The following is a 26,670-nucleotide window of genomic DNA, read 5'->3' as shown; positions in this document are numbered from 1 at the left end:
ATGCACTGGTTTTATTTATGGAATTATTTATTGTTTGAGTTTGTCGAAAAATATTTCAGATTGACCTAAGAATAATCACATATTAGTTCAAAATCTATGCTAAGATTGCTAAGAGCTGAACTGTGGATGGACTGCTGAAAATAGCCAAAAGCACACAAATAGCTGAAAATAGCATAAAAATAGCATTAAATAGCATAAAATGGCATAAAAGTAGCTGAAAAAGGCATTCAATAGCTCTAAAAAGGATAAAAATAGCCGAAAATAGCCTTAAAGTAGCTGAAAACTGCATTTGATGGTTGAAAAAGTGTAGAAATAGATGAAAATAGCATGAAAATAGCACTATTTTTAAAATGATAAAAGTAAGAAATGAGAAAAGTCATAGCAATCGAATGACGAGGAAACTGATTTTTTTTAAAGTTCAAACCGTGTCGATACGATAAAGTATGAAAGAGGAGATAGCCGGCGTGGAAGAAAAGGATAAACAAAATGGCTGACGCGAATATCAATAGCGTGGATGCTCAGCATCCCCACTAATTAAATCGCTATTGCAATATTGGGGGGAAAAAATCACGATTAGATTGTTTTCTTAAATTGTTCAGCCCTAGTAGCTGTGATAATCTAGGTCTCTATAATCGTGATATGAACTTTTAATATTGTCACATCTCAACTCATGAATCTCACTCAGAAATAATCTGGCATTATTTGTCTTTCTTATCTGACTCTTCTGGATGTTCAATCTAATCTGTCACTGCTATTCTGTTCTGCCACTTTGTTTTTTGATGAACAGGATTATGTTTGGAGTTTAAGTTCTGCATGGATAGCAGAATCTCTCATGTGCACTTCCTCAGTGATGGATGTTAAAAGATGAAGCCTTCATAGTTTTCCCCTCCTGTCATCCAGAGTGCCAGAATAGCAGATAGAGACGCCTAAAGGGCCTTTGCTTACAAAGCGCTGTTTCCTGGAACTGGCTATCGACACGGGCCATAAATCACTCTCTAATATTTTTATGCATCCAGTCCGTTCGACTGCTGCTAATGTTTCCCCACCCTGCTTCCTTTGCAACTCATTTGAGCTGAGCGACGGCGCATGACAATGTGTGCGTAATGGGAGGATTGCTGGGATCTGCTTGGCAGAGACATTGGCTGTGTTTGGATTGGCTTAAAAGTTCAACTCTTGTGACCTTGCAGCAATGCATGGCATCAAGATTAAAAAGAGGGTCAACTAGAGACGAATAAGCAGCCTTTAATTATAAAGACATCCCCATATTTGAAAAAGACAAGCCGTTTCTGTAAATCCGGAGCCTTTAGAATATATTGAGAAGTAAATTCTGTCATGTTGCATTGAGAAAACGCTCTCAAAAGCACATCCTTCATTCCCCACACACTTGTACAATTGAATCAGACAAAAGACGAGCCAAGCAATTTGCGTCTGAAGCTGTAAATCTCCTAAAGCATCTCTGGCCTTGGTCAATCTCATCATCTTTGACCCCAGCACCCCGAGATCTTCCTCCCAAGCGCAGTGAGCCGGGCTGTTGTTGCCCTTATTGCCATCATGTCCTGACCTTCGCTGCCTGAGCTTGTCACACTCTTATCAAATGCTATCTGATGGCACCGCAGGGCCCGAAAGCAAGCAAACACACTGATACGATCTGTCTGGCTGCTAAAGGAGATGCCACTCCCTTCCTGTTTTTTTCCCTCCTCTCCATCAACACCTGTGATGGCCTCAGGGAAGTTTTTGTGCCCCATTGTTGTCAAGTTTACACATGTGGAAAACTTGTTTCGAATGGAGTGGATGGGTAATTTTAGGCAAAGTCTTCCTCATACTGGCATATTTACTGTGCAGCATGTCCCCTCTATAACAACGGAAAATCATTTAATTTTGAGTAGTACAATCCCAAAAGCACAGCTTAGAAAGCCCTTTTAACCTTGTTTTTGTATTGTTTACTTCCTTCCTTGTAAGTCCTATTTAGATTATTATCATTTTGCCTGATGTCAGCCTTAGACCGTATGAAGCCATCAAGAATCGTCAGGATCCTGTCTTACACTGTGGGAGTGATGCATGGTGCAACATAACTGTCATTCCTAGTTGGTTTTCAGATGATGCTGTTGTCATTTTTACATCCAGCTTCCATGCTGTTTTATGAGAATATATAACGCACCATTCCCTGCACTCATGGAGGTTTTTTTCTTAAAATGGGAATTTGTTGGGCATGTTGTTGCAGCCTGAGAATCCCTGGAACCTTTTGGCTAACCCCTGATGCTTCCCAACTTTTGTGGCTTCTGATTAAGCTACTGACTGCTGAAGGACGTAAGGCAAAGACTTTCTATTCTAGTGTGGCTGTTGTTTACAGGCTGTCTAAAACCTAATAATAAGAATGGTCTTGATGTTGAGGAACAGCGTCTAAGAGCGGATTGTTAGCTGTCTTTAATGAAAGCTAACCTGACACGCCGGATTGAATGATTGGCATATCCTTTGCATGGGATATCTTTCACATTAATCTGGGTAACTGTTCATTGTCTATGTTTTGGAGAGGCGGAGCATTTGAAAAAATCTCAGAAGGCGACTGGGAAACGTTCTGTCTGTTACATTTGATTTGGACCCATCAGAGCGACAAAAAATAAGATGCAGTGGTCAATTATTGCCTCCCACCCCTCACAGCCAATCACAGCTTTTTCTCTCAACACAGCGGTGAATTCAAATACAATATAATTCTCACCAATCCTTGCTTGCCTCAGTGCTGTTGCGCCACTCTGCTACTGCTGGCAGAGCTTAACCTCCTCCACCCCAGCCTCCTCCATAGAATAAAGCTTGTGGCAGATTCAGAATGATTAACTTTGCTGCCTCAGGCTTTCCTTATAAGGACAGGAAAGGCAGGAGCATGTGCGCGTCCTGCTCGGTGCCTTCATGTAGGCTCACGGAAGGGCAGGGGGATCCCAAAACAGCTTCACCACCAAATATAAACAAGAGCAGTAAGAGTAAATTCATGACTGCTGATAAAGAAAATATTTATAACTGCAATTAATGTGTGTTTTTTGACAAAGCCGTCCTGACTACAATGACAGAAGGCATTCATTGTGGCCAGAGCAGGCATTTTAGTGCAAATAAAAATTGTGCAAAAAAAGTTGTCAAACTAGGGCAAAAGTGGGCAAAAATGGGTTGAAAGTGTCAAAAGGTGGCAAAATAAATGACAAGTGGCAGAAAAGTGGCAAAAAAGGGTTAAAGTTGCTAAAAAGAGGTAAAAAGGGGTTAAATGTTTACCTACTGAGTCTATAAATGGTGATTTGGACATATTTTGTTATTATGGCTGTAAAATCGTCAGGAAATGCCCTAAGTCTGAGAGCTTTGGTCCCTTTTCCCACGAGTACTTGAACTTGACTTTTCAACATCTGGTTAATGATTATTGCACATTATATGGAATTGTCAGCAGTTTAAGAGAAGAAAAACACAAAAACGGATTTGTTTTTCATGGCTTTTATGAGAAGATATTTTGTTATTGCTCATGAAGTTTTGATTTGACATTTGAAATGTGAACCTATACATGTTTAGAACAATCACCAGTCATTTTTTGAGTCTAGGACTCTGGGTATACAAAACACAATGCAAAAGATACTATATACATAGGTGAAAATTAGTGCAAATAAAGATGGAAAAAAGCATTCTCAACATTCTCAAGTAACATATTGTTATTGCACATGACAGACATGCACAAATGCCACTATCTAACGTTATTTTTTGAAAACAAAACACCCCTCTCGCTCGCTCTACTTTTACTCTCTTCCTTCACTCTCCTTTCTCACTTGTCTTCTGCCAAAGCTGCCGTTTTCCTGCTGCTGTTCGACATTACCGTAATATATATAACACACATCATATATTGCCGGAAAGCACAGATTCTCAGCTCTCTGTCAGGGTTGGAATTTTTTAGATTGAGCAAACTTTCGGGGAGTTACAGTGTTGAGAATCCGTGTAGCAGTCTCGTGCTACTTCTGGTGATTTGCTATGAATGCCCACGTCATATGGTTGTGAGTACTGTAATGAACCATATATGTGTGCATGCCCACAATTCTCAACTTTCCAAGGCCGTTAGAATTTTTCTGATCGGACAAACTTTGACAGAGTTATGGTAATAATACTCCGAAACATATAAAACACAGCACCGGCGCCGGCTCAGTAGGTAAAGGGTTAAAAGTGATGGAAAAAATGACCAAACAATAGCAAAATTGGATGAAAAGTGGCAAAAAGGTAGAAAAATGGGTTAAGTGTGCCAAAAAGTTCCAAAAAAGTGGCAAAAATAGGTTAAAAACTAGAAATAAGTGGCAAAAAAAAGCAGCAAAGGGGTTTCAGTTGTCTAAAGAAGTGGCAAAAATGAGTAGAAAATTTGGTTAACATGTTTAAAAATAGCATGAATTAATAATTTCAGCACCATTTCAACCCAATAATAGCTTGCCATGCTTTTCAGCTCTTAATGAGGGAACTGTTAGCCAGGATGCCAGCACCAATGCTACTGATCCAACACACATGCACTGACATCATCAATAAATCACCACGCCATTCTCTGGGGTTTTTCAGGGGTCCAGATCTGTGGGCAGGCCTTATTACAGTACTTGGCATTAAGTTGTAGTAATAATGCATGGTGCAAATTCCCACGGCACACCTAGACCTGCCTTAGTGTGCCTTGCCACAGATCCACTGGTCTAATGTACTCAGATAAGGGCTCCGGTCCCTCATGTGAAATTACTTTTATAAACCAATACTTTCATGTACAAGTGAGAGCAGTAGGCTTAGCAGGAGACAGAATACATACTCCACGAGGACAGATAATAAGACATGCATAACATCAGCAGCAAAGGAAGGAGCCCAACTTAAAGAGCTGCCATGTTTGCATTTTTTCTGATTTGCTATGCTCTACATAATTCATGCCTTTGAACCATTACTTTACACTTGTTTTTTATGATAAAGTCCGCACTTGTTAACAAACATTTCCTTGTTCATACATCACCCTAACACCAAGCAATTATTCCTACAAGAGGTTACGCAGTTATTTCACCCTTTGGAGGCATATACTCGCTGTAAATTAAGCCCAATGGGAGAGCAGAGTTTGGAAAGCATAAAACATTATCAAGCCTCACACGTAGTTTACCAGACACTTAGTAAATATATTGAATCTCAAGAACATGGTATTTTATCACTCAACTAAGTGCAGGTTTATGTCCTGCTGAATTAATAGATGATAAACAAAAAGACATCCGATGACAGATGCTTAATTCAGCTTCAGGAAATGCTGCCTTGTGTTGGTTTTGTGTGCATGAACCTGTCAAATTATAATAAAAAAGCTGCCTCTAATTTACACGCACCTTTCACGCAGGTTTTTCCTGGAAAATTTAAAGTGAGCTGAGGTTGTTGCTAATGTATCCTCCCACGCACATTATTCACCGCTCTTTCTAACACAAATTGACACACATAAGGACACAGGAATGAGTGTTTATTCACTTCTCCTTCATCCACTGTACAGAAAAAGAGCAGTCATTTTTATTTAGGGTTTTTTTGTTTTGGAAAGTGATGACAGGCAGCAAGCATTCATGACATTTTACACAATCGCTGTTTACTGCTGGAGAAGCTCTGCATGTAATGTTTACTTCTCATGCTGATTCTCTTTGCAGTTAGCAGATTTAACTGCCCACAAATGTAATAAACCACAAGTGTGTTGCAAATCTCCAGCTTTTAATCTAATATTCTCACAAACGTAATATATTTCCCACATATGCGATGGCTTCATATTGCAAGTGTAATAACAGTGACATTTAGAGGGATTTATTACATTCTTGGGAAGGTTATAATTTCCTTTAAAATGAACATGAAAACAAGTCAGCCCAAACTCAGGTCACATCAAAAATGTAGTCATGGCAACTGGTGTTTGCCACGAAACAGGAAGTAGTTTTATCAGTCTTACAACTTTCTTTGCAAAATAGTCACATTAGTCTCTTTCTATTTTACAGGCTGTTTGCCATATCTGCATGGAGGCAGTTTGAAATCTTATTTGTGTTTCAGGACTCTGGCTTTTAGAAATGATCGTATTAATATACAGTGCTGTGAAAAAGTATTTGCCCCCTTTCTGATTCCTGACATTTTTGCATATTTATCACTCTTAAATGTTTTGGATCATCAAACCAATATTTATATTTCACAAAGACAACCCAAGGAAATACAAAATGCAGTGTTTGAATGGTTATTTAATTTTTTTAAGGGTGGAAAAAAATCCAAACCTCTCTGACCCTATTTGAAAAGTAATTTCCCCCTGAACCTAATAACCGGTTGTTCCACCCTTGGCAGCAACAACTGAAATCGAGCGTTTGTGATAACTGGTGATGAGTGTTTCTCATCACTGTGGAGGAATTTTGACCCACTCTGGATGAGTCAAGTGCTCTTTGAGTTATATTGGTAGGGCAAACATTCCTGGGAAGGTTCACCACTGTTCCAAGTTTTCTCCGTTTGTGGGTAATGTCTCTCCATGTGGTTCGGTGGAGTCCCAGAGCCGTAGAAATGGGTTTGTAACCCTTTCCAGACTGATATGACTTTTCTTTCTCATCTGTTCTTGAATTTCTTTTGATGTGTTGCTTTTTGAGATCTTTAAGTCTAGGTGTGGCTGGTAAAATTGAACTCAGCTTTGTGAAAAATATAGTAAATGACAGTTTAATTCATGACTTAACATTGACTTTCCTTACATAGGGCTAGGTGGGATTGGACAGCTTACTTCTCTTAATAAATGAATGATCATTTAAAAAGAGCATTTTGTATTTTCCAGGGTTATTTCTGTCCAAAATTAAAATTTGTTTAATGATCCTAAACATTTAAGTGTGACAAATATGCCAAAAAATAAGAAATCAGTTAGGGGGAATGTATCCCACTGTGAGTGGTAGTATTTTTCCTGATGATTAAAAAAGATCTACGTTTAAAATGCGTTTAAACCGTCATGATGGTGGGCTTTGTTCTGTAGCCTGAAGTTGAAAAGAATAAAAACAAAAAGATAACATCTCATCCCTCTATTTACCCATCTTGAGTGAAGTGGCCATCCAGTCTGTACTGGTCATCAGGACGTGAGTCACTGTTGAAAGGTGATGGACAAGCACTCATTATAAAAGCAGACCATGAGAGGCTGCTGAAGCAGCTGGCTGAAGAGATTTGTTTTCCAGCCTTGTCGGATTTTTTTTTCTTTTTCATCTATGGCATTTATCAACTCTCTGAAGTACTAATCTACATATTTCACTATTTGAATTCATGCGAAAAATCATGTTTTCCTCCTTTTCTTCAACCTTATTTATTACAAACTAGTTGTTCCAGTTTGGCTAAGCAAATAAGCCAAGAGGCCCAAAGCGCTTAATTGATTGTGAAGGCTTATTTGGCCTCATTTCAGCTACACTGGGTCAGTTCTGAAAACACTGGGCTGGGGTGGCACGGCAGGACTAGATAATTCAAACAACCATGTTTTGATTTGCCAGACGGGCTCAGATGCCTCTGCCTGCTGATTGCTCGTTCTGTTTTCCTTTTTTTTTTATTTGCTAGAGTGAGTTTAGTTGACAGCAGCACTCAACTAACAGGCTGTGAAGGTCCAGAATGTTCTCCCTAATTCTCACACATATTGTCTCTTGGTTTCCCTGAAGCTGAACCACACCTGCACACATTCACACACAGGCTGGATTTCTGTTTCTATTTCTACCACCTATGTTTAACAGGTGGCACAGAGCTGGGCTCCATTAGAAAAGGAAGAATAAAATCTATCACAGGCAAATAAACTGGAGGGAGCTGCTACCAGCGTGGATGCTTTCTCTGCAGGATTATAGAAACAGGAGTATGATAAGGTTCTTGTTTAACCCTCCCATGCAGCGGTGTAACTTAGTTATTCCTGCATTCAAATCTGGATTTGCAGCAGTCCATACTATGCCACGCACACACCCATGCATGGTTAGTTTGTGGCACAAGCATCCAGACTGAGGGTGCTTTCACTCCTGGCTCATTTTTTCCAAAATAGACTTTTTCCCTTCTTGGCTCTGTTCACAGCAATCACCCTCAGATGTGGGTCAAAACAATCCAGCTGATGTCAGTAGAACAGGGGTTCTCAACATGGGGGTTGGGACCCCCTAAGGGGGTTGCGAGACACTGAGAATGGGTCCCCAGATACCTTTAAATAAGATTTTCCTAATGGATTTCAAATTGTATATTTTACCCATTTTTATGAAAATATACACATAAAAATAGTTGCATAAAAAATTAAAAAGCATTCTGTGATGGTCATGCTGAAATCAAAGTAGTCAAAGATGATAAAGGTAATTCTGCCAGTAGAATATTCTAAGTCTTTGATAAACCCAGAGAACGGGCCTCTCCAGCTGTGATTTATTGGTGATATCAAGGCTTGTGTGTTTGTCAGCAGCATGAATAGATTTCTTTTTTCCTCTGGAGCTGAAAAGTGTCAAACGATTATTGGGTTCTGATGTTGAAAGTATTTTTTGTGCCATTTTTCAACAACCCAAATTTGCCACTATGCTTCCCACTTTATATCCACTTTTGCACAATTTTTGCATCTTTTTACCTACTTTTGCCAGGTTACCGTGGCGATTTGCAGTTTACGATTTTATTTTGTTGACTTCCTGTGTGACCACTTCCTGCTCAGAGTTCTTGTGCTCTCTTTACAGAGACTGGGCGTCTTCACCTGCACTGACTCTCCCGGCTCCTGCACACCTGTGTCTCATCACTGCAATCACCACCCTGCTCTAATGCTGCATTCCAGAAAAGTGGGAAGTCGGACTTATCCCACTCGGATTGTACCAGTTGCGACCTCAAAGCGTTCCAGACGAATGTAAACACCAAAGATGGCTGATCACGATAAGCTGTTTTTTGTTTTGTTTCTCAAAAGACATTTTGACCTCCAGCAAACCTGCCTTCTCACAATCAGTCAAATAGAGGAGGAAAAAAGACGATATATATTTTTATAATCTAGTAAATTATGTTTTACCATTCACGGTCTGAGTCTCCATGGGCGCCGCCATTGTCGAGTGACATCAGATTGAAGCAACTCCGTGAAGTTGGGGTAGATATTTTTTCTCCGACTTCGCGACCAGGACCTCCCAGTTTGAGTGGCGTTCCAGTGCACTTTTCCTGGTCAGAGGTTGGAAAACTCAGACTTTCCACTTTTCTGGAATGCAGCTTTAGGCTCTGCTCAGCGCCTTCACCAGGGCCAGATGATTCCCACTTTCACAGTGGTATCAGCCGACTCCTAGTGCTTTCAGTGTCACTCTGAGTTAATCTGAGTAATTTGTACTACGCGAGTTACCTTGAGATTAATCCTGCCTTCTCCTTCGTTCCTTCCACGAGCCTCCACCAGCCGCCAGTGCAAGCCCAATCTCTGCCACGCTGCCTAACTCTCTCTCCGGATCCACTCACCAGTCTCTCCCCTCAAAGCCTCACTCCTGCAGCCCTCACGCCTTCACTGAGTCCCCTTCTCCTGCGGAGGTAAGATTCCCCTCCCTCCACTGCCTGTTTCCCCTCAAGAAATCTTTTAAAGCTGCTTCAGCTGTGTCCGGTTCTGCAAATTGGGTCCAACATTAAAACCATGATCTTCGGATCATAACATTTACACCAATTTCACCAAATTTTAACCCATTTTCCCACCACTTGTTTCCAATTTTAAGACTTTTTTTGCCACTTAAAACCCATTTTTGTCTGCCTGTTTTTGCCACTTCTAAACCAATTCTTGCCACTTTCCACCTATTGTTGCCTCCGATGGCCCATTATTGCCACTACTAACCCTTTTTAACCATTTTTACACCCTTTTTCCTAAATTGTAACCACATTTAACCACTTGTTAAGCCCGTTTTTACTTGTTCAAATCACATAATCATCCCATTTCACCAAATCTGCCACCCATTTCTGCCAATTGAAACCCACTCTGTCTTTCCCGACTGCTGTATGCCTGTTTCTGCCATTTTGTTCTCATTATTTGCCAATCTTATAAAGTTGTTGATATTTCTAACCCATTTCTGTTCATTTTAAAATCTCATTTCAACACCTTTTCCTCCAATTTTAGCCATTTTTTACCCATTTTAATTCTGCTTCAAGAAAAGGGATTTACATTTTTAAGAAGGCTATTTACTACAACACAAATGAATTTAGAAAATATGTTTGTTTCTTTGATGACAGTGGTAATCAATCAGGTTAAATATAAAATAACTGTTTCACAGATTAACTTCACAGTGGACCATGATTTTGCTGACTTTCATGGACCCCCAGTTTGGCTTAGCCCCGTAACCTCTCCCCTTTTTCCCCCCTTATGTGCGGCCTTGTCTGCACATGACTATTCTTTGATGTTCATGGCTTTGTTCAACCACCTTCAGGTACAGTGGGGGTCTCTGGCGTCTGGCACCTTCCCTTTGGGGTTGGAGGCTGAAAAGGTTAAGAGCCCCTGACCTTGAGGCAGTGGTTAAAGCCTCCTTCCACTGGGGGCCAGCGGGTCATTTCATCTGAAAGGTAGGTTGATGTTTGTCAAGAAGCCGTTGGTCATCATGTCAGCTGGTTCAGTTCCTAGAATTACATCAAGCTCGTCGAACCAGGAGAATTTGCTCCTCTCATTAGTCAAACCTCCACTTCTGCTGTGCTGGTCTCATAATTTCACAAATTACTGTCAGAGTTCCTCACTCTCAGATGCTGTTCATTAAAAGCCATACATTCAACTCACAAAAAGTGCTAAAATTAGCAAATATTGGTGGGAAAAAGTGATGAAATTTGATTAAAAATTGGCAAAACTGATGCAAAGGGGCAAAAAGTGAGTTAAAAGAAGCAGCATTGGTCTGAATTGTGCCAAAGTTGATGTAAAGTGGCAAATAATAGTGGCAAAATTAGGTTCAACTTCCAACATCAGAACCCAATACTACTTCGACACACTTTTCAGCTCCAAAATAAAGCAACAACATTCATACTGATCAAACATGCACACATTGATATCATCAGTAAATCACAGCTGGGGAGGGTTTGTCTGTGAGCAGACTTACCTTTTACAGATTTATACAGATACATTCATCCATAAAGATTGGTAAAAAATACAATTTGAAATATATATTTTTATTAGTCGTTTCTTTAAGGCATAGACCAACCCCTTCTCTGTGTCTTATGACCCCCAAGAGGGCCCTGACCCTCACGTTGAGAACCCCTGCTATAAAGGAGGAGGCTGGGGTGGAGGAGGTTAAGCGTGGTGCATCAGCATTAATGCAAGCAGCGATTAGTGAGAAGTATGTCACTGCTGTGTTCAGAGAAAGAGCTGTGATTGGCTGTGGGAGCAACTGGCCCGTTAGCCGATCATGCCTGGACCCATGGCTGCCATGTCCTGCATGAACTAACGCTGAGCTTCGTTTTGTTTTATGTGAACCACACAGGTTAGATGTGAAACGCCCTGAATCTCAGATGTGGATACAGTTAAGAACAGACGTTTGTAACGCTGAACTGTGCATGAATCAGCTCAATTTCGTTTCTTTAGCAATGCTTGTTGACATAAAATAGCCAAGTCACTCATACCAGGCGACTTTTTATCAGTTAAACATCAATAATATGGCAGACAATTATAAGCTTGTAACAAAAAGAAATAGTATTCAAATCTTACTGATCTGTCATTGGCAAAGAACAACCCTGTACGCTGATTCTTTCTTCCACAAAGAGAAAAAAAAAGAAGTACATCTTGTGCTGACAGGGCCAGACAAAAGTCTTTTATTACTAACCTTGTTGTATCTTATCAAGTATTGCACACTAGATTGCTGAAGGCCTCAGGACTGTACGCACATTACAGGGACACATTGGCTTTTATGTCCTGGGGAACAGAATGTTACAGTGCCAGGCTGGGGGAAGGTTCATCGGGCCATTTCCCTTCCTCATATTAAATCTGCTTATCCTTGGGAGAGAGAAAGGAGGCTTTTCAAAGCTTGTCTTGTCCTCTGAAGAAATATGGAACACACTCCATTCACTGCTAAGAGGGAGAAACTGATAATAGAATCAGTGGAAAACACCACATGGAGGACTTCAGCTGAGAGTTAGACATCAACATTACATCCATTCACTGGGATAGACTTAAACATGAAGAAATACAGTGAGATATATGACAGTATGGCTGAAGTTGTCAAGCCGTCCAACGTCTAGTTTTCTTTTTTTGTTTGATTAGCATGCTAAAATTGTTCAGAGAGGTAAACAAAGAGCCAGTGTGAAAGTAGTACTGTTAGCATCATAATTACACCTGAGAGCTCATGTGACACGGATCCGTGCCGCAGGTAAACTGATTAACTTTGAACTGTAAGTCGTACACCTAACTTTTTCATAACTTGTTTTTTCCTGTGAAAGCTCTGTGTTGTGCCTTTCTTAATACCTTCTCCATACATTCGTAACTCTTACAGAACATTTTCTAGTGAGCCTGGAACTTGGCTTACTTTCCGGGGTCTCTGAGGGCGGCGTTGTCGTATACAACAAGAACTGACACAGTTTATTAAAACGTTGATTACTTTTGAACCATAGGTCTCAGACACTCTTTTCTCCCTCTGAAAGCAGACCTTTTTGTTACCCTCGATGTCTCCGTAGTCCTAAAGGACGCCATTCTGGCAAGCCCGGGACTTTGGTGATTTTTCAGGGTCTTTAAAGATTAAATCCACTGTGTTAGATCTGATAATAAGCACCTTTTTGTCCATTTTGAATCAATTTTCCATCATGTACTTTGGCTTTCTTCGGTGGGTAGCGCCATATTGGTTGAGGGCAATGTTTACATGCAATGCATTGTGGGAGGGGCAATCAAGATGTTGCATCTCTACTGCTTAAAGGAATAGCACAAATAAATCAAACTGCAAAAACAGCGCATGGACTCTTCTTTGTATGTATGTAGATATTTTGAAAATTGTTGGACACAAATGTTTATTTTTTCACTGTTTTGTCCCCAAGAGATGGGAGAACAAGTCTGTGCAAAGAAAATGCTCAGTCACTATTGTTTATTGTGTGTTATCAATAAAAAAAATTGAGTTTCAAATTCCAATTTGTTTTTTCTTTTGTCTTTAGAGTCCTAAAACTTTTTAAACATTCAATTGACATTACTGTGGTAGCTATATTCTTAAATCCCAGGTTGTCCTGGAAAAAAAAAAAGTTTAGATGAGACATGTTGGTGAAAAAAATAGCTATGATTTCATTTTTCATGCTCATGTTAATTTGGGGTAACCTGGCATTTGGGAAAGGGCAGAGCCTTTGAAAAATACTCAGAGGGTTCTGTCTGTCATATCTCTACGAGCCAATCAGAGCAACAAAACACGTGATGTTGCCACTATTGAGCTGCGCCCCAACCGAGGCGTAAACTCCAAAGAAAGCTGCATAACATAAACCATGGTGACTGTAAACATGTCAGTACATGACTTTGTGATTTTTAGAAAAGAAAACAACTCACTGCTGTTCTTTCTTCTTCTTTTAATGAAGAAATGTCGTCAAATTCTGACAAAACTGGAGCTTTAGCAGCATCCTTGCTAATGTCTTCTGCCACGATTGCACCGGCCTCTTGTTGCTGCTTGCTCGCGACTCCGCCGCGCCTGAAAGTACTGCCCCTCATCGCTGACTGGTCCTGTCACTTTGTAAATGTTCAGATGGGAGCTTTGCAAGATGGATTTGCCAGTGAGAAACACAGAAACAGGCATACCCATCTGCTCTGCAAGGTTAGTTTGCAGGTGTTCAGCCTTAATACATTTAAACCTAAGGCTGCCTAAAACACCCTCTAAAACCACTGGCTTTAACCTTAAATAAAGGCCTTTTTCTCCAAACTCCATTTACATTTTTTTAAGTAATCAGTCAAACCAGAATGATCAACATCCTCCTCTTCAACATGTCAATCATCCCCTGAGCCCTGACTAATCAAACCACAATCTGCAATGTCGCCAACTCATTGTTGCTGCTTAGTCCTTCTCTGCTTTGCTCCCCTCACTCTGGTTTTCACCCACGTCTGAGTCACTCACAGCTCAGATTTAAAACTTAGCATCTGTCGACTTTTCTGTGCAGAGGCTTAACTAAAAACCGTGTTCATCCCATCCGCCCTTCTAGAGGTATGCCAGCAAAAACATGCCGACTACACATCAGGTAGAAAACAGTCCGTGTCTCATCTGGTGTAAAGGCACAAATGTTCCATCCAGTCTATATGGGCCAAGAAACTTAATAACTACCCTATAAACAAACTGAGAACAGAGGCATTGTGGGTAGTCTTAAAATTTAGAGATAAAGATCTGGTGTTTTCTTCGAAACCAAGCCAGAAGTGTTTTACATTTGATGTATGCAGGCAGGTTCCCTTAGGAGTGCAGCAAACTCTCAGCATCCTCTCTGAAAATGGACAAATGTTCACTGGCTTTCATGTGAACTATGCTACAAGCTCTGACATGTATTAACAGTTGTTTTACCCTGCAACAAGTCTTCAGGTGAAAAGACAGCCTGGATTTAAGCAGCTCTCTTTAACAAATATTTTAAGGATTGCATCTGCTCGGCCTTCAACTCCAAATATAAAGCACTGACTTCACTAATAGAAACTCAAAGGCTGGATATGATAGACAGCATTACCCTCCTGGCATCAGAAGTACTCTGCAGTCCTCCACAGCGTGGGATGATGCATGGCTGACTCTGAGTGATGTAGACCTGCTCTGCTGAAAAGAGCTTTATGTGGGGAGGAGACCGGCCCTCGGGTAGATTGCCAGTGACATTCCAAGTTCTCATAAAACATCCTCATGGACAGTGGATGCAAAAGAAGCCCTTTTGTGTTCTCTCAATAGTCTATTGAGCCTAATTAGGACGATGAGGTCTGCAAATGTTTGAGTCATTGTGGGATCAGGGAGGCCCGCAGGTGACGAAGCAGATGAAAGCATTTCAGACAAAGAAACCAGCTATTTTGGTAGAAGCATTGTATGATGCACATCACTGTAAAGTGAGGTTGAAGAGATGTTGACGTAAGTCTGGTAAGGCACGAACACAAGGGAAAGCGAGGACATACATTATATGGACAAAAGTATTAGGACACTGGACCAGCAGGGACTGTGATGTCAATATGGAGTTTGCCCCTTTCAGCTAGATTTTGAAGTGAGAAGATGTGCTCTCTCATTCTGTAGAGCACAAATAAGGTCACACACTGATATTGGATAAGAAGGCCTGGCTCATAATCTCCATTCCACTTCATCCAAAAGGTGCTCAGTTGGGTTGAAGGCAGGGCACTGGGCAAGCCAGTCAACTTCTTCCACACTGAACTCAACTCTCTTTCTGGGACCCATTCAAACTTTGGGCCCATGTTTAAGTTAAGCTGTCATATCCATACATTTAACCTGAATAACCACTCTTATCAAAGCAACAAATATCCCAAATATCTTTTCTTATTCATTTGCACCTTCGTATACAGCCTTCTTAAAAATGTAAACACATTTTCTTATAAACAGTATTAAAGTGGGTTAAAATTGCTAAAATGGTGTACAAATGGCTAAAATTGTTGGAAAAAGTGGTGAAATGAGATTCTAAAAGTAGCCACAATGGGTTAAAGTGGCAAAAACAGATGGCAAATTTGTTGAAATGGAAGTCAGAAGTGGAAAAAAAGTGGTTGGAACAGGCAAAAATGGGTTAACTGAGGCAAAAAAAAATAGGCACAAACTGGCAGAAATAGCTCATAGTTCTAATTATGGGTCAACAGAAGCAACAATGGGCAAAAAAAATGACAAAAATGTGTAAACAATGTGTTAAAATGGTGGGAAAAAAGTGATGAAAACAGGTTAAAATTGGTATAAAGTGGCACAAGTGGGTAAAAAGTGGCAAAAAGGGTCCCAGTTGAGCAAAAATTGATGAAAAGTTGCCAATGATAGTGGCAAAATTGGTTAGGGAAACTGGTTAAACAGTGGCACTAATGGGTATTTTTAAGAGAAAAACGCTATTACAGTTAGAGATGCTTTTCAGCTCCCAGATAAGGGAACAGTTACTCAGGATGCTACTGATAAAACTCTTTTATTTTACATTTTACTAATTTCCTGCATATATTTTCATTAAAATGGCTAAAATATACAGTTTGATACCATTTTAAAATATTTTAATTTTTCCTAAGGCATCTGGCGACCCCTTCTTAGTGTCTTGCGACCCCTAAAGGGGTCCTGAGTGTTGAGAACCACTGGTCTAGTGAGTGCTAGATTCTTGAATGGTGCTTTCATTTCTGGATGTAGTCAGCTGGCCAGATTTGTAGTGTTAATGTATTCTTGATCCAAATTGTGAACAGATTTAAATCAGCCTTGCCTAGCCATGAGGTGTACAAACACCCCAGTTTCCTAAAATAGCTTCCCAGGTTATATTTGCTTATATGATGGTGTATTGCTGACATGTCAGGGCAGCTGTGATTGTGTGCTAGCTGCTTGATTGATATTTTCAATTTTGGAAGTAGTCGCCTGGCTGTACAGATGTGGTTACCCTGAGATTTCTGTCCAAAGAGTCAGCAGAACAAACGCCATGAAAGACCAGTCTACTTGGAAAGAGGTTCTTGTGGAAGAATTGTTAAAGCTGTCCAAGCCAGAGTGTTTTGAAAGCACAGAGTGTCGTCAACAGTGAAAACTCCCATAAGACAGGCTTCATATATTCACCTTTGACAGCAGGTCCCACCGAGATTTGAACTCGGATCACTGGATTCAAAGTCCAGAGTGCTAACCATTACACCATGGGACCTTGCTATGCTTATTGTTGGGTGTTTTGTTGATAGAATTGGAGTGTTAATGTGTTGTTGGTCCAATTAGGGAACATACCTATATCAGCCTGGTCCAGCTGTGTGGTGTACACCCTGGTTTCCTAAGATATCTCCCCAGGTTCTATATCATGGAGCAGGCTGGGAAAATGTGTTTGTGCTGTTGCAAAGGTATTTCTTTTTAAAAAACAGCGTTTGTTGTCTTATTCTCATTACTTTGACGTGCCCAGAGACAACATCCTTCCAGCCAATGAATGACTCTGATCAGTGCAGCTTAAACGTCGGTCCCATGGTGTAATGGTCAGCACTCTGGACTCTGAATCCAGCAATCCGAGTTCAAATCTCGGTGGGACCTGACTTTAAGCCATTCCAGGTGCAAGTCCCTGAACTGTGGCTGCCGTGCTCCAGGAACAGTCTAAGACTTTAACCAACTAATGCCAGCCTTACTCCAGAGGACTGTGAAAAAACTCTAAAGACTCACATCTGAGACTCTCTCACAGCTAAGACAAGCTGTTGAGTTTTTAGTCTCAGACTGAGATTTTGCACTGACTGGTGGTCTTTAACAAGACCAGAATATGAGTCCTTTTGAGATTATTTCCCATCATGTTAGAAATTCAAAACATCTTTTTTGAGCAGAGAACAAGATGTAAATAGAGATGGAGATGGTATTTGAGCTAATATACAAATAATCCGGTATTTTCAAATCATTTACATCAAGCAAAGACTAAAGGAAAGTTAATCACCAAATCAACTTTGCATGTTACTGCAACAACCGAGGAACTATCCCGGAAACACTTCAGAATAAAAGTATCATGAAAAGGTACTTCACAGTTGCAGTTTACCATACCTGTCATGTCAAACTGAAGGTTGGCTCTGCTGATTTTGAACATCATGCATAGCAGATGTAGTCTTTAACAGCAGGTCCCACTGAGATTTGAACTCAGATCACTGGATTCAAAGTCCAGAGTGCTAACCATTACACCATGGGGCCATGGTGCCCATTGTCTTGGGTGTTGTTTTTGACAGGAGGGGACTACTGGAAAGTCAGTTGTTGAATCACCCACCAGGATGACAGATTCTCCAAAGAGGTTTTATCAGTGAGTTTTGATAAAATTGCAATGTAAATGTATTGTTGGTCCAATTTAGGAACAGACTTAAATCAGCCTGGTCCAGCGGTGTGGTTTAAAAGCACCCTGGTTTCCTAAGATATCTCCCCAGGTCATATATCATGGAGCAGGCTGTGACAATGTGTGTTTGTGCTGTTGCAAAGGTATTTCTTTAAAGCTACAAAGCATGGTTCCATGGTGTAATGGTTAGCACTCTGGACTCTGAATCCAGCGATCCGAGTTCAAATCTCGGTGGGACCTGATTTTGAGACCTTCCATGTTCAAATCCTGGTACTGGCTTTGAAAGCATGGCCAACAAAAGGGTAAAGAATTCATCAGTCATTCTTAAAGACTGCATATTCCTAACTTGACCAGGACAGCTGTGATTGTGTGTTTAACTGACATTTTGAATTCTGGTCGTACAAATGTGGTTACCTGAGATTGCTGCCTAAAGAGTTGGCAGCACTAAACAATGAAAGGCCAGTTCACCTGGAAAGAAGTTCTTCATCTGTAGGTATGAGAATGCCAGACCAAGCAAACGTGTTCCACCACAGGAGGTCCCATAGAGATTGAAACTCTTTTTGACAAGAGGGTACTGCACAGTTGCAAGTCAGTTGCTGGATCGCTCACCAAGTAGTAAAATTCTCGGAAGTGGTTTTATGAATGAATGAAAGAAAAATTCATTTTGGTTCACTTGCAACAAGACTGAAGGGAAATTTCTAGATTACCACGCTAACAGAAAGAGTGTAGGCAGAAGCCAAAGCTTATTAAAACCTACCCCTCTTATTTTACACAAACATAACCATCACAGAAATAAGTGCATAGCAAGAACAATGCTGATGCATTGTCGTTTGCATTCATTAGGAATACATGCATACTAACATATTCATATTAACTTACATTTTCCATGGTGCATTTCAAAACCAGTTGACTTTTATACAGTCTTCTGAGCCTTACCAATGTACTGCATGTTAAAATAAATGTTCCTCTCAGATTGTACTGACTGCCTCATTATAAACAACTTCTGGATACTTTCTGGTAATTGTCCAGTTTTAGCTTTATACATTGTTTGTATTGTATTGTATTCAACTAAGTCTGAAAATTTTACTATATTTAGTTGCAAAAATAGAGGATTGGTTGGTTCACGATAGGGTTTTTACTGTATAATAATACTTAGAGTGGCTTTTTTTTTGTGACAGAAAAATCAAGTTTATATTTGTTTTATATGGGTTTCCCTAAACTTCTACACAGTATGTCATGTATGGGACAATGAGTGAAGAATAGAGAGTGCACAAAGATTTCTGGTTTAAGAAATCTTGAGCTTTATACAGAATTGCAATGGATTTAGATATTTTGGTTGTAACATCATTTATAGGAGATTTCCAATTTCATTTATTCTGATCTTAAAGCCTAGTTTCCAAAAATCATGCATTTTGTTCTACCAAGGTGAAGTGATAATTTATTATCATCGAACCATTTTTTAAGTATCTGATGTTCATTCTCTACTGTATCAGAAAGTTATCAGTGAGTTTTGGTAGAATTTCAGTGTTATTGTATTTTTGGTCCAATTTGGGAACAGACTTAAATCAGCCTGGCCCTGCTGTGTGGTGTAAAAGCACTCTGGTTTCCTAAAATAACTACACAGAAATATATAATGGATTAGGCTGTGACAATGTGTGTCTGTGCTGTTCTTTGAAAAAAATCAGCATTTGTTCCTATTCTGTTCACATTTGTCAATGTTCAAAAGCATGCGAGATAATACATCAGTCTTCACTTACAGCAGCCACACTGGTTCCATGGTGTAATGGTTAGCACTCTGGACTCTGAATCCAGTGATCCGAGTTCAAATCTCGGTGGGACCTGATTTTGAGACCTTCCAGGTGCAAGTCCTGGACCTTGAGCTAGCGTGTGCAAGGAATCATGAACAACTAATGGTTGTTCCTGCAAGATGGCGTTCTCTTCCCAAGACTAGTGGTTCCCTATTGAAAGTCTCAGCCCTCCAATCCTCCCTTTTACTTTATTCACTAATACTCTCATCATATTTAACCATTTCATTGCAAAATAGATACACAGTTTCACTTGGTTGGGAATGCTCCCTGGGTTAGTCGAGCAGCATGCTTTGACTTTCTAGGCAGCACATGGCTAGAAACCCCCATGGATGAATACATTTATGACCATGTTGAATACAATAAAATGAGTTCAAAAGTGATTAATCCATAGTTTCATGAATCTGAATGAGAGTGCAACAAGCTACCTTGATTCTTTGTGGTCTAGTTTAACAAGGTGTTGGAAACATTCCTTAGATTTTAATCCATATTGACATGATAGCATCACATAGTTGCTGCAGATTTGTCGGCTACACATTCATGGGAATCTCCAGTTCCACCACATCCCAACAATGTCACTGCTGGATTGAGATCTGATGACTTTGCTGTTGGAGTACAGTCAACTCATTGTCATGTTCAAGAATCCAATTTGAGATGTTTTGTGGCGTGGTGCATTATCCTGCTGGAAGTAGCCATCAGAAGATGGCTACACTGTGGTCATAAAGGGGTGGACATGGTCAGCGACAATACTCAGGCAGGCTGTGGAGTTTAAACAATGCTCAGGTGATACTAAGGGGCCCAAAGTGTGCAAGAAAATATCCCCCATACCATTACACAACCAACAGCAGCCTGAGCTGCTGATAAAAGGCATGATGGATTCATGCTTTCATGTTGTTTATGCCAAATTGTGGCTCTACCATCTGAATATCGCAGCTGAAATCGAGACTAATTTTCCAATCTTCTGTTGTCCTATTTTGGTGTGAATCGTAGCCTCAGGTGTCTGTTCTTAGCTGACAGGAGTGGCAACTGGTGTGGTCTTCTGCTGCTCTAGCCCATCTGCATCAAGTTTTCATGTGCTGTGTGTTCAGAGATGGCATTCTGCATACCTTGGCTGTAACGAGTGGTTATTTGAGTTACTGTTGTCATTATATCATCTCAAAATAGTCTCCTCTGACATCATCAGGGCATCTTTTTGTCCAATGAATGCCACTCACTGCACATTTTTCCCTTTTTTGGCCCATTCTCTGTAAACTCCAAAGATGGCTATGCATGGACATCCCAGTAGATCAGTGTTTTCTGAAATACTCAGACCAGCCAGTCTGGCACCACTGACAACGCCACGCATAAAGTCGCTTAAATCCCTTTACTTCCCTATTCAGATGCTCTGTTTGACTTCAGCAGGTCACCTCGACCATGTTTAAATGCCTAAATGTATTGAGTTGCTGCCATGTGATTGGCTGATTAGCTTTGTGTTAACAAGCAATGGAACAGGTGTACCTAATAAAGTGGCCAGCAAGTGTAATTGTGTTTTCTAGTTTCCTTACATTGATCTACTATCATTGTAGCCTGCAGTGCTGAGAAAACAAGTTCCACATCAGCGTGTAAAACCAAACGTGACGCATCTCCCAACAAGAAGGAACAATTAATTCTAAACAGCAGAAATTAAGCAAAAATGAGTCAAACGGAGGCTCGTAACCAAGCTCCCTGAGTGTCCTTGTGTTTTGCTTTTTCTCTGTATTACTCCAAGCTAGATTTTGCATAGAGAGGAAGTTGCATATAAATCCCTTATTATGCTTATTCTTTGAGATGAAGTGTATGTGTATGTGCGTGCATGGGTGCAACTAAGCAATGCAGTTAGTGAGTGCAGGGAGTTTTGTCGTGTGTATTAGAGAGAGAGGACGTGTGTGGTTTCATCTTGTCAGGAGCACATGTTATCTAAGAGCCTCACCTATGTACCCCCAGCTGCTGGGCTGATGAGCATTGATTGGTTGAATGAAATTATCACATGCTGCTGAGGGTGTTTGCTTTTGTACAAGGGGAGAGGTGTTTCTGTTTATTATTTGTGTTCTTTATGCCAATTTTATTAATATGGCAGTGTGAGGTTGCATACAGATTTATTGTGAGAAATATCTGAAGGCAACCCAGTTGAAGCTGCATATGTTTGCATATGTGCCTGCACGTATGTTGGTGACGATGCCCTTGTAGATTACATGGGGAGCACAATCTGTGTTTAGCACACTCGCCCTCAGAGGGCGGATTATAGGATAAACAGAGTGGCAGGCTGGTTGCCACACATGCACAAATTCACATCAGCTCACACGGACGTACAGTGTAGATACTCCTGCCGGGCTCTATAGGACAGGTGCGTGGTGGTGATCAGCTAAGAGTGAGCAGTGGAAGTCGCGCTCTGACACTGATGTTCATTTATCTGCATTTGCACATGTGCTGACTGCCTGATGAGTTGGTTGCTTACAGTATTCACACCCTGCAGGCTTGTTGAGATTGAATGTGTGAGCGCAAGGAAGCATTTCAGTATTGGCTGTTTTTATTCTCAACCAAACTTTGTTTTCTCTAAACAAAAAGAAAAAAAATGATCAATCCATTCTACACTGCTCTCGATGAGAGACGGCATCTGAGTGTTTTTCATGCACAAGGTTAATTAAATGTGTTATGTTGAGCTGAAAGAAAAAGACTGCTTTCATTTTGACAAAGCTAGGTTAATTATACTAGTAAGACATTTATTTTTCTAAGCGTGAGTAATTAGATAATCAAGACGATTGAAGAAGCACTAAAAAGGTCTTACCTGCAATTTCCACAGGTTCTGTGTCTGCAGTGTTTCATCCTTTCCAGAGTGGGTGGATCACAACAGATTGAAGAGCACAACACACACCAGTATTTGTACTTTGCCTGTTTTGAAATGTTTTGGTAGAGATGGTGCAAAAAGTGTTTGGCAGACAGCATTAGGAATAGAGCTGGCGACTATTTTGATAGTCGACTGGTCGCCAGTTCTTCCACATTTGGAAGGTTGTTCCCCACAATTGCCCGATGCTTTTAAAGTGAGGTAAAACGCCATGGAAAATACAAATTCAAGCAACATTATTGTATTTCCTTGAAACATAAACAATCAGCCTTTCCTTTCAGTATGTCGTCTCATTGCAACCCTCCTCCGCCCCAGCCACCTCCATTGAATTAATCAGCATCTAGTCCAGATCCTCACAGGCTTTCTTCTTACAAGACTGAATATGGAATAGAAACAGTGTGGTACTTTGCCTGTCAGAGGTTGACTTGCTGTTCATTTGCTTCCTGTTTGATAAAGAGGATGCAAAAATTGTTTGGCAGGCAGCAGTAGGGCTATAGCCAATGATTATTTTGATTGTCGACTAGCTGCCAACTTTTGTTGGGCTGATTAGTTTCAGATAAGAATGGATGTTACCCAAAATTAACTAATGTTTCTTATTAAGGTGATATGCCATGGAAAATCTACATTCAAGCATATATTAATATCTACATAATAACTGGCTAAAGCCTGATTTATGCTTCTGCGTTGCGTCGACGCCGTACCTACACCGTCGACGCGACGCTGTCGTTGACCATTAGAAGTTCTGCATCGAGGGAACGCGTCGCTCTGTAATTCACCACCATGTCGCTAGGGGGGTGTAGCTATGTGTGTGTGTGGATTCACATCCGAATCCTTGTTTATCTTCCAGTCATGGTGACCAAGGTGGAGCGAGTGTGTTTGGAATTGGAGCTCATCAGTATCGACGAAGAAATTCTTTTGTTGCAAATGTTGAGGTGCAGGCGACAGGGAAGACGTTTGCAGAGGTGGTCTGTATGACCACTAAATGAGTCGAGGCTGAGAACGGGTGAATTTACCACACTGGTTTGCCCACTGAGAGACCTGGAAGAAGAATGACGTTTTGAGCGGACCAGTCACAGCCCTTGAGGTCTGTGTCGCTGCGACGCATACTTATGATTTTTTTGGAGGTGCGCGTCAGGCTACAGGGTAGGGGTCCGCGTCGACGCAGAGGGCTACGCGTAGCTACGCCGTCGATGCGACGCAGAAGCATAAATCAGGCTCAACACTGTATCATCACAATGCACCTGCCCATCAGCCAATCAACTCTGCTCATTTGAATGGCAACACCCAGGCCCTTGGGCATTCTGACAATAACACATTAAAATATGATTGGCCGATGACACTGTCACTCAACGTTTTAACCCCAATAGTAACGCCCAGCTTTATTTTCAGGGCTTGGCCCCGGCAGACGAAAGGAGCTGTGATGCATTTAGGACGTAGGAAATTTCTGTTCAGTGCCACAAAATACAACCATTTATTTTCTGAATAGAGTTGCATACTAAACAAATCACTGATTCCACACACATTTCAGAAAAACTTTTTAGTTGTGACAAAAAATATATAAATCATTTTCCTTTTTTAACAGGGATAGCAGGCTAGCCTTGATGCCCCCGACTGCAAACCTCTGCTTGAAACATAACCCCTGATAATGGAGCTCAGCCAAAGTTCAGGCAGGGAAAACTGTTTCTACCACTTGTTCATATCTCTCCCTTTCTCCATTCTTTCTCTCTTCCCACTCTCCCACTCTTATGATCAGCTGATAATATGCATTCACTTGCTTAAGTACTAAGCTAATCAGATCCTGCCGAACCCTTGTTTGACCAATCACCATGCACCTGTCATATTTCAAATATGTCATTTTCTCTTTTCCAAAAAAAAAGACTTCCATATCTGCTGGGTCAAGTGCAAGTGTGCAAATGTTGCAGCACATTGGTGAGCTGTTGGGACCAAACAAGATCTTCAAACACTGAAGAGGACTGTCTACAAATACATATAGAATTTCTATTTTTTTACCAGAATGTGCATTGCTTTGGAAATGAAACTGTTAATGTTTTCCATGCCAGTTAAGCCAGTTGAGTTGAATTGCATGATGGCAGTAGAAGAATAGAGTGTCATCTGCAAAGCGAGAAATGCTTGTTAGCTTGACATCTTCTGTCTTTGGCCACTTATCCCTCTTTGACCTATCATTTTCACAGTTTATGTGCATGTTTAGCAGCTTTTGCACATCCATCCATGAACATGAAATAGGCCCATGCTGACTTATCGATGTTTGTTGTGAACGCACACCGAGGCCTCCCCTCTCTTCCGCTGCCTTCTATCATGATCTCAAGGACACACAGTCAACATTTACTGGAGCTTTGATGGCTTTACAGCCTACTTTATTGCTTCCTCCTCCTCCTCCTCCTCCTGCTCTTCCTCCTTCTCTCCATGTCATCAGCAGGTCTGGGGTCTTTCATATCATCGTGTAATTAACCACGCCACAGGGAGTAGCTCAGCATCCAAATTTTAGTGCTGATTTTAAAGCTTCAAGCCAAAACCATCTGCTACATTTTTCTATGTAGGGTGAACTACATTTATTTTAAACCGTGGTGGTGATTTTTGCAGCTCCAGACGCTCTTTTTAACTGAAGACTCACACTGCAAATCTTCCTTGTTTTATGTGATCGATTTGATGACAGAAAATGCAATTTTTTTTGTGCTGCACATGGCAGGTTGCATAATTTTTTAATTGCTACTTTTGCAGCAGAATAACCTTTAAATAAATGCTGAGGACATGCATCTGATGAAGGAAGTGTTGCTTATTAGTTCCACTTAGGTCCAGACTGAAATAAAATCTATAACTAATCAATCTGCAGGTTCAGTTATCCTTTGACCTTCACTTTAGAGCCTCCACATGGTTGAAAATTATGATTTAATGCTCAGTCTGCCCAAAACAGGTGATCAGCAGTCACCTATGAACTGTATTCAGGGGTTGAAATTAAAACCCGCTAAATGTGGGTGGATTTCAGCTGAGTCTGGGTACCACAGGGACTTTAACTGGCCACTTTGGCCCTCGTCTGACTCATCACTGGTGAGGACGAGTCCACCTAAAAGTGTGAGATGGCCCATCTGTTAGACCTGGTGTGGCCAGAACAACCTGGAGCCCCATGAGCCGATGTGACTCCCCAGTCTCCGCTGTGGACTCTTTCCACTACCTAAGGACCCTCCTCACCCAGGACTTCAAGTAGCTCCCTCATCAAAAAAGCCCAACTGAGGATGTAGGCTACTTCCTGTTGCAGGTGAAGAAATTCAACCTGCCAAAGATGATGATGGTGCATGAGGAAAAAAGACTCGGCTGAGAAAAAGTGGTGAAAAGTGGTTACAGAGCTCAGGAATGGTAACAGCAGCAAAATTGGTGGAGAAAATAGAAAAAAGGGATAAAAATTGGTTAAAAAGAAAAATATTGGATGTTTGCAAAAAATCGGCAGGAAAAAAATGATGAAAAGCGGTTAAAAAACTGAAAAAGTTGATTCAAAGTGGCAAAAATGGGCAAACATTTGCAAAAAGGGATGAAAAGAGACAAAATGGGACAACAGCTACAAAAATGCGATAAGCAAGGTAAAAATAGGAGGGAAAATGGTGAAAAGCGGTTAAAAGCTGAAAGAAAGGGGGGATGGAGCTCTTTAGCACTATTCTAAGCTTCATTACATTACATGTTAGGATTTGTCTTTCGTCACTGTTGTACTCTAGCATGACATCAAGGAGCCTCTAGCATGGTTAAAACTCTCAAAGGTAAGGTACCCATCATGCTTTTGGTTCCACTGATTTAAATCAGGCAGGAATTGAGGTCACTGTCATGCACACTTGGTGAAAACAGCAAACAAATATCAGTCTGTTGTCTACAAATCATTTTTAATTCATGTTGATTTATGGTGTTGCAGCACCAAAAAAGCTAGGACATCAAAGAACTCCAATAAACCCTCAGGAAATACTGCATCTTTTATGCTTTAGCACAGAAGCGAACCAGGGACAGAAGAGTTATGTTTCAGGCTGTCCATCTGTCCAACCCTCCATATGTTCCTATGTCTGTCCAAGGAGGTCAGAGGTCAATGTCAGTGTGCCTCATGCTCATTGCTTGCTTGTAAACATGGTTTATAAAGAA

The 26,670-nt window shown here is 40.8% G+C and overlaps 5 non-coding genes across 5 annotated transcripts; 3 read left to right on the top strand and 2 right to left on the bottom strand.

Moving 5' to 3' along the window:
- Positions 1 to 16,653: 16,653 nt before the first annotated feature.
- On the bottom strand, positions 16,654 to 16,725 carry trnaq-uug. Its single transcript has one exon. It is a non-coding gene; the product is annotated as a tRNA-Gln (tRNA).
- A 299-nt stretch (positions 16,726 to 17,024) lies between these two features.
- trnaq-cug lies at positions 17,025 to 17,096 on the top strand. Its single transcript has one exon. It is a non-coding gene; the product is annotated as a tRNA-Gln (tRNA).
- Positions 17,097 to 17,660: 564 nt separating this feature from the next.
- Positions 17,661 to 17,732, bottom strand: trnaq-uug. The gene has a single exon. It is a non-coding gene; the product is annotated as a tRNA-Gln (tRNA).
- A 304-nt stretch (positions 17,733 to 18,036) lies between these two features.
- Positions 18,037 to 18,108, top strand: trnaq-cug. The gene has a single exon. It is a non-coding gene; the product is annotated as a tRNA-Gln (tRNA).
- Positions 18,109 to 19,637: 1,529 nt separating this feature from the next.
- Positions 19,638 to 19,709, top strand: trnaq-cug. The gene has a single exon. It is a non-coding gene; the product is annotated as a tRNA-Gln (tRNA).
- The last annotated feature ends 6,961 nt before the right edge of the window (positions 19,710 to 26,670 follow it).

Source organism: Cheilinus undulatus, linkage group 23 (genome assembly GCF_018320785.1).
Source record: "Cheilinus undulatus linkage group 23, ASM1832078v1, whole genome shotgun sequence".
Classification (NCBI taxonomy): domain Eukaryota; kingdom Metazoa; phylum Chordata; class Actinopteri; order Labriformes; family Labridae; genus Cheilinus; species Cheilinus undulatus.
The sequence above is the reverse complement of the archived record's forward strand: the minus strand, read 5'-3'. Positions and strand labels throughout refer to the sequence as shown.